The 10,492-nt window shown below is 44.0% G+C and overlaps 1 pseudogene; it reads left to right on the top strand.

Moving 5' to 3' along the window:
* Positions 1–2,875: 2,875 nt before the first annotated feature.
* On the top strand, positions 2,876–4,922 carry LOC120880875 (annotated as a pseudogene).
* Positions 4,923–10,492: the final 5,570 nt, after the last annotated feature.

Below are 10,492 nucleotides of genomic sequence, written 5' to 3'. Positions count from 1 at the left end.
ATTGACTGATTTAAGCCCAACAACAAACAAACAAAATCTAAAAGCCATTTCTGAATCTCAGAAGACATAAGACAATTATTGTGAGTAGCTCTGCAAATGCCATCACCCCTACTATATTTTCCATGACTTGCATAAAATAATCAGATTCTACTTCTTTTGGCCTTTCCCTCCACCTTCAATCACGCTCATGTCTTCCACCAAAGACGGCAGGTAGCGGAAAAATAATAGATTTGCAACCAAAAATGAAAGAAAAGAGAAGGAAAAAAAAAAAGGGCTGTAAAAATCTATCTCCAAATGGGAAATTCTTTTACAAAAAAACATTTGCATGTACTTCGGCAAGTGCAGAGATTTAAATGGTGTTGGGCTATGCCAAGCTGGCATGCATGCCAGCTCAAAGCTGGTTGTTTTAACCATAATTGGGACCCTGAGCACAAAAGAGAACAAAGAAGCAAACTAAAAAGACAAAGCAGCCAGCCGCCAGCATGCCCCCAGTGAATCCTAACTCTATTTTTTATTTCAGATCAGATAGGCGGCTCACTAGAGAGCTCCCTCGACTTTCCAGTAAATTCTCGGAAACCAGGGCCAAATGCAAAGCATTTGAAGGCACCTGTAAAATCCAGTTTCTCCTAGAAATTCACTGACACCTTGGTTGCTGGGGCCAGAACCCAGGTGAAAAAGCACATTTGTGCTGATGAAAGGTTTTTATTCTAAAATGATGCTCTCCAGGCGCCCTCTCTTCATAAACACTCCGTGGGGTTGTCCCTACCAGCAACAGCAACTGAAAAAAGGAGGAAGATCTCCCTAAAAATATGGTCTCCCGGGAAATAATTTCTTCCTTATAGACATATTCAGAATTCCTTCCCAAGCAGATTCTGAAGCAAAACAAAGAAACCGAGCAGACAGAAAGTAAGGATCAACTCAAGGTCAAGAGACAAACTGCCCACGAGGATCCCCCTCATTTCTTTTCTCTTTGAACACAGGGCCAACTTACTTGGCCTGCTATACTAACAACATAGTAAACTAAATCATTTACATTCTTCAATAATGATAACAATAATAACAGGAATCACAAGTGAGCTTTGGCTTCTATTAAGAGAAATATTTTTTATTAATTTCCCATGTTACTGATATAACTATGTCCCTGTAAACAGTACTGCTGCTGCTGCTAAGTCGCTTCAGTTGTGTCCGACTCTGTGCGACCCCATAGACGGAAGCCCACCAGGCTCCCCCATCCCTGGGGTTCTCCAGGCAAGAACCCTGGAGTGGGTTGCCATTTCCTACATTTATCTTAATATGCTTATTTGTCAGGAAGTCTTTTTTGAAGTATGTTGTTGTTTCGTCCAACAATCGCATTGTCCATGAGATTTCCCAGGCAAGAATTCTGGAGTTGGTTACCATTTCCTTCTCCAGGGGCTCTTCCCCACGCAAGGATCTAACCTGTGTTTCCTGAATTGCCAGGAGGGTTGTTTGTTTTTTTTTTACCACTAAGCCACCGTGGAAGCCCCTTATTGAAATGTTCCTATTGAGTCACTAAATCATGTCTGACTCTTTGCAACTCCAAAAACTGTAGCTTGCCAGGCTCCTCTGTTCATGGGGTTCTCCCAGCAAGAATACTGAAGTGGGTTGCCATTTCCTCCTCCACTTATTGAAGTATAGTTGATGCATAATATTATATAAATTACAGATGTACAATATAATGATTTACAATTTTTTAGATTATATTCCATTTATAGTTACTAATAAATATTTGCTATATCCCCTGTGTTGTACAGGATTCTTGACAAGTGCCTTCTTCCTATGTTTTTAACTTTATGATACCTTGCTAGCTCAACTCAACCTTAAGTTTCTTGAGAAAAGTGACTGCTTTTTGTTACTTATGTGTTTTCATTCCCTCTTCCCTCACACAGTGCTTGGCACATAGTATGGCTTCAGAAATTGCTTTAGAAATATCTAAGTTACTGACGTATAGTTGGTATAATTTTAAGGCAACTTTTCTCAAAAAATGTTAGCTTAAAACCATTAAAAATTTCCATTGATTGATGCCCAAATTATAATTGATAAAGGATCTTCACTCTGCTTCCCCCTCTCAGTAGGTTTTGAAAGCTGTTGGAAAAGACCCTGATGCTCAGAAAGATTGAAGGCAAAAGGAGAAGAAGGCAGCAAGGGACAAAATGGTTGGATGGCATCACCAATTCAATGGACATGAACTTGGGCAAACTCCAGGAGATAGTGAGGGGCAGGGAGGCCCGGCGTGCTGCAGTCCATGGGGTCGCAAAGAGTCGGACACGACTTAGAGGCTGAATAACAACGACAGGAAGAGGGAGAGTCATCCATGGTCCTCTTACCCCATTTTGGCAAAATGTTTCCTGTTACTTTGGGGTCTGTAACGTGATGAGAACATCTAGCTGGTTGACTACCATCCCTTCAATTGCCCACTATTTCCGTTTTACTCCCAGATCCATTTTACTCCCAGAACCCCACCGTCAAGGGAACCCAGAATGTTAGATAAATATGCAGATACAGGCCTTTCCTCTTTGCTTGCAGTCCAAGGCGCTGACAGGGAGCCTGGCGTCAGGATGGAATGCATGCCCTGGGCTCCTGACAATTGCTGGATCCACGCTCTGTCTCTCTCTTTCACATGCTTCATTCTTTGCTTTCTGTTAAGGATATGTATTGACTTTGCAGAACACTGCAGTGAGCTGTAAATGATGCATTTAATGAAAAATCCTTGCCCAGCACTTTGAAAGAGAACACAACAATGTTGGGCGATCATTGCTGGGCAGTGATGGGTGTTGTAATATCACATTCATCTGTTTCACCAGCAAGAGAGACACGCTGATTGGCAATATTTCAAGGGTGTGTAGTAGGAAAACATCAACTGATATTTCAATCATATTCATTATTCGCAGTTTCTCCTCTCCCTATCATGGTAATCTTTGATTCTTTAAAGATCAGGGACTTTTACTTCCATCTTAGCTGTGCCAAAGTTGTGTGGGCAGTCTGATTCGACACCAGCACCCACTAACAGACAATGATGCTGGGCACCGAAGGCGGGGAGGAGTTTGTGCCAAAGGTCCAGGGCTTGCCTGGGTCTTGCTCGGCAGATGAAGTGCAGCAGTTATTTTTCAGACTGCAAAATTCAAAATGGGACTCAAGGTATTCGTTTCATCTACACCAGAGAAGGCAGACCGAGTGGCAAGGCTTTTGTTGAACTCGAATCAGAAGATGAAGTCAAACTGGCCCTGAAAAAAGACAGAGAAACTATGGGACACAGATATATTGAAGTATTCAAGTCAAACAATGTTGACATGGATTGGGTGTTAAAGCATACTGGTCCAAATACTCCAGACATGGCCAGTGATGGCTTTGTACGGCTTAGAGGACTCCCCTTTGGATGCAGCAAGGAAGAAATGATTCAGTTCTTCGTAGGGTTGGAAATCGTGCCAGATGGGATAACATTGCTGGTGGACTTCCAGGGGAGGAGTACCAGGGAGGCCTTCGTGTGGTTTGCTTCACGAGAAATAGCTGAAAAGGCTCTAAAGAAACACAAGGAAAGAACAGGGCGCAGGTACATTGGAATCTTTAAGAGCAGTCGAGCTGAAGTTAGAAGTCACTGTGACCCACCACGAAAACCTACGGCCGTGCTGTGGCCAGGTCCCCATGACAGACCTGGGGCTGGAGGAGGGCATCACAGCACGGAAGGGAAGCTGGCCTTGGAAGGACGAGGCGCGGTGCTTATGGTGGAGGCTATGGAGGCTATGATCAGTCAGTTCCGTTCAGTCGCTCAGTCGTGTCCGACTCTTTGCGACCCCATGAATCGCAGCACGCCGGGCCTCTTTGTCCATCACCAACTCCCAGAGGTCACTCAGACTCACGTCCATTGAGTCAATGATGCCATCCAGCCATCTCACCCTCTGTCGTCCCCTTCTCCTCCTGCCCCCAATCCCTCCCAGCATCAGAGTCTTTTCCAATGAGTCAACTCTTCGCATGAGGTGGCCAAAGTACTGGAGTTTCAGCTTTAGCATCATTCCTTCCAAGGAAATCCCAGGGCTGATCTCCTTCAGAATGGACTGGTTGGATCTCCTTGCAGTCCAAGGGACTCTCAAGAGTCTTCTCCAACACCACAGTTCAAACGCATCAATTCTTCGGCGCTCAGCTTTCTTCACAGTCCAACTCTCACATCCATACATGACCACTGGAAAAACCACAGCCTTGACTAGACAGACTTTTGTTGGCAAAGTATAATGGCTGTAATGATGGCTATAGACTTGGGTCAGATAGCTTTGGAAGAGACTTCAATTACTGCTTTTCAGGAACGCCAGATCACAGATACGGGGATGGGACAACAGGTCACTCTGCACACACGCGGGGACCCCCTCACAGAGCTCCCGAGAATGGCACTTAGAATTCTTTCTCACCACTCAACCCTGCGAGAGTACATACTGACGCTGGTCCTGATGGCAGAGTAACTCGTGAAGCCGGTGTTGAGTTTGTAATGCATGAAGATGCTGTGGCAGCTTTGTCAAAAGACAAAGCAAACATGAACACAGGTGTGCGGAGCTCTTGACTTCTCGAGCAGGAGCAAGCGGTGGTGCTTAGGCACACCAGTCCAGTTATGGTGGCCCGGCCAGCCAGCGGCTGGGCGGTGGTTATAAAGGCAGCGCTGGTGGCCAGAGTAGCATGAGTGGAGATGACCAAGTTTCACAGGAAAATCTGGTGATTTTCAATCAAACATTGGATAGGCACCTACTGCAGTAGTAGAAGCCGAGTATCTGGGGGCGTGAACGGAATGGGAGGGATGTCCAGCACGTCCAGTATGAGTGGTGGATGGGGAATGTAACTGATCCTGATCACCGACCTTGGTCAACATTTTTAAAAGAAAAACTTAAGTTTTAGCTGTTTTGTAATACAAGCTTGAGATTTATGCTTACTCTGAGTGGAAATCAGGATTGTTTTAAGGATTTAAGGTTTGGTATTTTTTGAACACATTCACCTAGGATGTAACAACCAGGTTGAGAAAACTATTCCTGTTAAACAATTTTCAGCTTTTCTCAAGTTAGTTCTATTGTAGGATGTACTTGAGCAGTAAGTGTATTTGGGTTAAAGCTGTTGAATGATGTTAAATGTTGCTCTTATATCATATTACCTTGAAGCCTGTCTGGATGCGTGTTGAAAGACACGCTTTTCTGTAAAACTGAACATAGGAGTTGTGTCTATTAAAAGTGAAACATTTGGCATGTTTGTTAATTCTAGTTTCATTTAATAACCTCTATGGCGCGTAAGCTTAAGCTTTTCTTTAAGTTATTGGGGGAAATTTGACATGCAATACCAATAGCTTAGCATTTTGGTTTTGGTGTTTGTGTGGAATTCTGAGGCCTTGATTTGAATTTTTCATTGTATTGTGAAGGTGTATTGCACGAAGTGAAACTTGTCAAATAAATCTTCTTTTAGAAAAAAAAAAAAAAAAGATCAGTGACTTTTGTCTGAATGTCCCAAATCCCATACTCTGAAAAGACGCACTAAAGGATTTTCAGTGACTAACCCTTTTGGAGGAATTATATTAAAATTTTGATTTCCACGGAGCTCTGTCATTATTGCTACCATCCTTGCATTTCAAAATCAAACTTCAGGTTATTAAAAAGACTTATGTGTCTTCCAGTTTCTCTTTTTTTTTTCTTTCTATTTCTCTCCTAAAACAGAAACAAAATAAACAGGACTTGCTTCAACAATTCCAGAAAGAACCATGTGAGTGACAAGGTCCGATTGGAATAGCCGGCTGACGGCGTGGGAGGATCTGCCGGGCACTGAAGGAGCCTGGAGATGCTCCGGGCGGCTCCGGCCCGCCCTGCCCCCGAGCCCGGCACGCACGGCGTTCACCTCGGTGCTGCTGCTGGGCTTCCTATCGAGCGCGGTGAGCACACAGTGCCCGGCACACTGGGCACGCATGTCCCGCGGGAGCCCGACCGGCAGCCCCCAGCTGCTGTGTTAAGAGAGGCCTCCCTTCCTGAGCGGGCCTGGGACCAGAGCAACAGGCGCAGGAACGACCGCCGCGGGCCGCGCCGCGGGCCTCGGGCGGCGACTCTCCGACCGTCCTGGTGAGCCGAGCAGGGGCCTTGGGGAGAAGCGCTGGTTCCGCGGTGGGCGCCCGAGCCCGCCCGCCCCGCCGGAGCAGGCTGCCCCGCGCGCCCGCGAGGTCACCTCCCGCTCGTCCGGCCCGAGGCTCAGCGTCCTGGAAGGCATCGTCCTGTGCTGTGCCGCTTCCAACCGCTTCCTCCTCCTCAACAGCCCGTCCAAACTGCAGCCCCTTATCTGTTCTTAATTGATGTTACCGGTCCCTCTATTAATTAAGGAACAGGCTTTCTCGTGGGCTTTTTTTTTTTTTTTTACGTAATCCAACCACTAGAGCGCGTTTCCAAGTGAAGACAAAAATATTTTCTACATGGTACATAAAGATTTGGCCGATTTTGAAAGGGGAAAAAAGTTAGTCAGCTGTGGCCTGGGTGTCGCAGACATGAAATAGCTGCTTGACAGGATGTTGTTGCTGTTTGTTACCTTGGCTTGACGTAGATGGAGTATGAGCTACAGAAATGGTCACTCATTTTTTTCCATTTATGTCTAACTTTGACACGTTTCCTAGAGTCTCCTGAGTGGTTCTCCAGCCAGCCTAGAGCATGGCTGGGTCTTCAGAGAAACCTAATTAAATTTGTGGTTAAAAATATCTTCGTTTTAAGTGTATATAACTGTAGAAATGTTATCATGTAGAGATCCATACAGGATGACTAGGATCCTATTACATTCAAATATTAGAGATTTCCTCATGTTTATAAGGTTTTTTTTTAATTTAAATGATTCCCTTTATTTCCTAGCACTGGATAAATTATAGAAGAATTCATATATAACTTATAGATTTATATTTTTCCAAGAACTGTAGGCTGCATCCGACTGTCACAAACTCAATACACTTATGTTCCATTTTATTGAAGTCATCACTTGTTCTATCTATAGTTTTCTATTTGTTTTATCCATCTTACTAGTACTTTTGGACTCTAATAAATCACACATGGATACTCGTTCAGTCGTGTCCAACTTTTTGTGACTCTGTGACCTGTAGCCCGCCAGGCTCCACTGTCCACGGAATTCTCTAGGCAAGAATCCTGCAGTGGGTAGCCATTTCCTCCTCCAAAATCACACATAGTCTTCCACATTCAAGCTGTACTGGGCTAAAGAGGCCACCTCAGATCTTGTTTCCATGGACTTTCTCTCGAAAGAGAGCCTTCTTTTGCTCACTTCTGCTTGCCTCCTCTTTCCCTGACAGTCCTTCCTGCTTGACTTGAAAAAATGTGTTGGTGTCTAAGGTTGAGGAGATGGGATGTGGTCTCTTCCTCCTGACACTTTTCCTGGGTGAATGGGATCTCCTCAGGAGCATGAGGTTGGCTTCCGGTAGAAGCCTGCTATATGAAACACTGCCTGCGACTTCGATGCTTGGACCTCGCTTTTCTATTTCCTCAAGCTTTTTAAGGATGATTTGAATGTTCTCACTCTAAATCCCTCAGTTTCTATTTTGTAAGTTCGAACATTCTTTGACACGTCTTTATGAAACCTCGCTGACTTTCCCTGTAAGATGTTCAGCCTTTATCTCCCCGCTCCACTGTCTCCCTCGACAAGTCCCTTGGGTTGCCCATCTCTTCCAGCTTTCCAGAACATCTGTTCTTTTGCGGACATTCTTTTTTGCAGACAAGTCAAACAAAAAGCGCACCCCACAGTTACCACATTCTACTCCCTGAAAGAGAATTGTACAGAATTCAGTAACATCTCACCACTAGTCAGAGCCTGCAGCGAAACATGGCATTAAATTTGCCCGGAGTTCCCATAGAGCTCAACAGAAAATTTTCAACTAATAAAACTAAATATGTATTTTCTAATAATTGCTTATCAATGTCCAATATTTATTTTTTTCTACATCTTTATTTTCATTTCTGTTTGGCCTCTAGTATCACTCTAAACTGCATGTCCAAACTCTTACTATCCTTGATCTTGTTGAATGAATTTTCAATACTTTCCATTTTCTTACAATTTTAGGATGTTTGCCTTTGTTTAAGGATCACATAGTCAGCATTTTGGGCATAATTCTTACATTTCATGTATTGACTCTCTTTTTCTTATTGCCAGTGGGACGTTGTCTGCATATGTTAATGTGGCATTTAGGCTACCCCATATTTCTTTTCCACCTTAAACAAGATAACTGGTTATCTCCCTGCTTTTTGCCTCTGAAAAAATATCTAAAATCCACAGTATGGCAGGGGCTAAGACACACTTCTTACTCCTGTCATTTTTTTCTCTCTCCACCATTGAGAGTAAAGATGGGTGTCTTTCCTTTCTGTGTAGACTCTTCATACATTACAGCAACTTGGCTGGCACACAGCTTTGAATCATTTTAAAGAAAAACTGTGTTTGCTAGATCCAAAAGTTGTTCTCAGTCTAAACCTAACAAAATCCCCTCCTTTGGCACCTTCCTTTGTTGTTTTTTTTTTCCCCCCTAAGACCAGCATCAGTCATCTGACTGCCACCACATAAACAAGATCTGGAGAAGTGCTTAGAAACCTGTTTAAAACTCACTGGTACTGCCAAGCTTTCCAGCAGGCAGAATTCTCCCACAAATTCCATGTAACCAGCATTGGAAATATCAATGAAATCACATTTTCCTACCTGCCTTCTCCTCCTTCTCCCTACAGATCATCTCACTTTCCTCATCACACGCCATGAAGAACGTTGAATATTTTGTTCACCTCAGCTTCCAAAATGCAGAAAGAAACCATCTAAGTTAGAAATGCTTGCCTTGCCTAAGAATTTGATCACATTGCTAACTTGGAGCTGAAAGTAAGTGATATTTCAAAAGATGCTATCAATGTTCTTTGCAGAACTGTCTCAGTGACAGGAAACTAACTGGCTTCCTTTAAAACAGACACACACACACTTCACACACACACTTCACACACCCCGACCCTCTTAGTTCCTTCTCCCTTGGTGATTATGCCTATCCTCTCAGCCTGGAGTATCTGTGTTTAACTTTATAAAGTGAGCTGGGTTTACCCAGTGAAAACAGTCAGATGATCAGGAAAATCCCCAAGAGCAGCGCCTCTCAGGGAACCTGAGCTGGGACAACAAGGTCCAGCGGACCCTCCCCTCCCGGAGACCCTACTTTGTCTCTACTCTCGGAGACCCAACATTTCTTTGCCATGAACTGCTTTACTTCTTTAGTCTTTCTTACATCATTTCCTCACAAGCTTTCATCTCAAAGTGTAGCTCTTCCTGCTCTAAAACCAGTTCTTAAAAGTATTCCATCGTTCACATACTAACTCTTTCAGCCCCATTTAATCTATTTGTTTTCCTCTCCAGTCGAGCACCCCTTCTCTGCTTGCAAATCAGACGGAGCTGTCATTGCTCAACTTCTTCTCTTTATCAGCGTCATCCTATATACAAATCTTCCTTTGTTGCTCTTTGATTTCTGTTATTCATGCTCTAATTTCCTCATTGTTTTCCTATACAAATAAATTTCTTCCCTGAAAGCCTTTAATCTCATCCCCCATCTTGCAAACATTCTCTCTCTTGCTGAATGAAGACATTCCCACCCTTCCATGATTTTTTAAATAGAGTTTCAGCTTTTACGTATTCTGAAGTGAGCTTATTCCTCCACCACAGCTATTAATTAAAATTTCCTGATTCTTCTAATTAACTTGACTTTCATCTTTAGAAGGACCATGCATTATTCATTCAGAGGTTAGGAAACTTTTTTCCAAAAAACATTTATTTACTTTCTCCGTCCAGTAAACACTGTACTAGATATTTGAGCTAGACGGATGATGGAGAGACCTGTCACATTTACTGTGGAGTTAGATGAGCCAAGAAACAACTGCATCCAATGGAACATGTACCTCTAGGGAGGCTGGCCCAAGAGGTATCCATTGATAAGGAGTGATCAAAGAGTTCCCCAAATAAAAGGAAGTGAAATGTTGAAAATGGAGCTGAACTCTGCCCATTAGCAAACCGCAGAGAGAGCGGTATAGAGGACAGGAGAGGGCAATCATTGGCTTAACTCTGTTTCCAAATGTAATTCCAAATTCCAGCCCATTCCTGGCCAGACACGTAATCCTCTTGACAAGTGTTTTCAAATCACACGTCTGGTTTCTTACTCTGCAAGAACACGCACGGTGAACCGGCCCCATTCCACACCTCGCCTGGCTCTGCCTCCAGCAGACAGCTTCACGGACTTCCCACCTTGCTGAGTTATTTCTCTTTCAGAAGCCACAAAGGCACGGGTGACTTTTCTTAGTTTCCAGCTTCCTCCCCGCTCCTCCGGTTTCTCTCCTTTATTCTTGCCTCAGGGATCGGGGCCCCTGTTCTGCCGATTAATCACCTTCACTGCCTTGGGTCTCCCTGTTGATGACAGCCAAAGGTCTCGCCTCTCCTTTCCGCCTTTGCAGACCCATGGTTT

The sequence above is a fragment of the Oryx dammah genome, unplaced genomic scaffold (genome assembly GCF_014754425.2).
Source record: "Oryx dammah isolate SB20612 unplaced genomic scaffold, SCBI_Odam_1.1 HiC_scaffold_22, whole genome shotgun sequence".
NCBI classification, from domain to species: Eukaryota; Metazoa; Chordata; class Mammalia; order Artiodactyla; family Bovidae; genus Oryx; species Oryx dammah.
The sequence above is the reverse complement of the archived record's forward strand: the minus strand, read 5'-3'. Positions and strand labels throughout refer to the sequence as shown.